We start from the raw sequence: 2,204 nt of genomic DNA, 5'->3' as shown, positions 1-2,204 counted from the left end.
TTTAAAATTTTTTTAGTTTACTCATTCTTGTTCTTCTTGCAGGCACCTAAGTAATGTATGGCAAAATTGGTAAACTATGAAATACTTGAATTTGATTGTGAAATTAAGAGAACCATCCAATAGTTACGAAGGAGCAAGCAAGAAGAAGAGGATGAATACAATGTTGTCTTGGATATGGAAAATCACTAGTTAAACATGAACAATCAGATAACATTTCAAGATTATACCGCACCAAGAGCTCACGATGGGTTTTCAAGTGTTGTCAAACTTACTATGACAACAAATAAATTTGAGATCAAGTCGTTAATTATCCAAATGACCCAGTAGAATCAGTTTGGGGGATTAACAATTGAAGATCCATATGTGTATCTGTAAAGATTTTCACAGATATATGATACTCTCAAAATCAATGGAGTTTCAGATGATGCCATCAAGTTGAGGTTGTTTCCATTTTCTCTTTGAGATAGAGTAACAACATGGTTAGATTTAAGAGCTCCAGGATCATTCACTACATTGAGGACATTATCTCAGGCTTTTCTTATTAAGTGCTTTCCCCCAGGTAAGATAGTGAAGCTAAGGAATGATATTACTATCTTTAGGTTGAGGGAAGATGAAACATTATATCAAACTTAGGAGAGGTTTAAGGATCTTCAAAGACAATGTCCACATCATGGCTTGCTAGATTGGTTCCTAGTTCAAACTTTTTACAACACATTCTTAGGATAGATCAAGAGAAATTTGAATGCTGCACTAGATGTTCTTTCATGGGATTAACCATAAAAGATGTTTTACAATTGACAAAGAGAATGACCTCTAGTAGTCTTCAATGGTTTGATGAGGAATAACATTAAAGAAACATTTTGGGATTCATGAGTTCATGAGGTAGATGGAATCACAATGGTAAATGCAAAGTTGGATGTCTTGACTAAAAGATTAGAGTAATTAGATACGAAGTTTGTGAACATACTGAGTTGTAAGATATATGGGGGAGGACATATAATCTTAAAATGTTATCTATTTAGTAAGTACCCTCTGAACCCTTTAGCCAAGCAAGTCAATTTTCTGAATTACAACCGCTTGGGCAACAAAATCCATACTCAAACACTTACAGTCATGGTTGAAAAAATAACCCAACTTTCTCATGGAGTAACCACAAACCCATCTCCAATCCAAGCCAAAATTTCAAGCCAACACCTCCTGAATTTCAACTAATAAATCTAAACTCACAACCACTACATCCACCACCCCAAGAACAAAAATCCAGCTTAAAATTGATAATGGAGAGCTTTATCCTATCACAAAAATAGAAAGTTGATGCACAAGATGAGACAATTATACAAATAATGGCTAAAATGGATCAGTTGGCTACTCATAATCGAATGCTAAAGGTACAATCAAGTCAAATAGCCACTAATTTGACTTCAAGAGAAAAGGGAAAATTGCCAAGTTAACCATAGAATCCAAGAGAGCAAAGCATGGTAATCACCGAAAGAAGAGAAACACAATATGGAGAACACATCAAAAAGAATGATTCTACTAGAGGCATATTTAATCGTAGTAGGTAAACTATATTACATGAATAGAAAAGGGAAAAAATGAAAAAAACAAAAAAGAAAGGGTCTGATACGGGTGCATTAAACTTTGAAAAGCATATTATATTACTTTATCAGAAAAACAAAATATGAGTAGATAACACAAACGTATTCGACCTTAGTGCACAAGTTGTATTACAGAAGAAAAATAAAAGGATAGAAGGCATGATTTTAAGGGATGACCACACCAAAGAAAATGACAAAAAAATTAAAAAAAATTAGTCCTAGATAATAAATATGACACTCCATTGCCTTTTCCACATTGGTATCAAAGAATTAAATTGGATAACAATTTGCAAAATTTTTAGAAGTGTTTGAACAAACCCACTTGAATGTGTCCATCATGGAAGTGATCATACAAATGCCAATGTACACAAAGCTCCTTTAAAATATTCTTTATGACAAGATGAAGCTAGAAGAGTTCGAGACAATAGCGTTTTCTAAAGAATATAGTGCCATCTTACAAAATAAATTACCATTGAAGCTAAATGATCCAACGACTTTTTATATCCCTTGTACTATTGGCAAAGAGACATTTGATAAAGCTTTGTATGATTTAGGTGCTAGTATCAGTCTAATGTCTTTTTCTTTTTCTAAAAGATTAAAAATTGG

The 2,204-nt window shown here is 33.1% G+C and overlaps 1 non-coding gene across 1 annotated transcript; it reads right to left on the bottom strand.

Annotated features, from left to right (window-relative positions):
- Positions 1-570: 570 nt before the first annotated feature.
- On the bottom strand, positions 571-677 carry LOC123195377. The gene has a single exon (XR_006497446.1). It is a non-coding gene; the product is annotated as a small nucleolar RNA R71 (small nucleolar RNA).
- Between the last annotated feature and the right edge of the window lie 1,527 nt (positions 678-2,204).

Source organism: Mangifera indica, chromosome 13, assembly GCF_011075055.1.
Source record: "Mangifera indica cultivar Alphonso chromosome 13, CATAS_Mindica_2.1, whole genome shotgun sequence".
NCBI lineage: Eukaryota > Viridiplantae > Streptophyta > Magnoliopsida > Sapindales > Anacardiaceae > Mangifera > Mangifera indica.
Note: the sequence above shows the minus strand (reverse complement) of the source record. Positions and strands in the feature narration are given on the sequence as shown.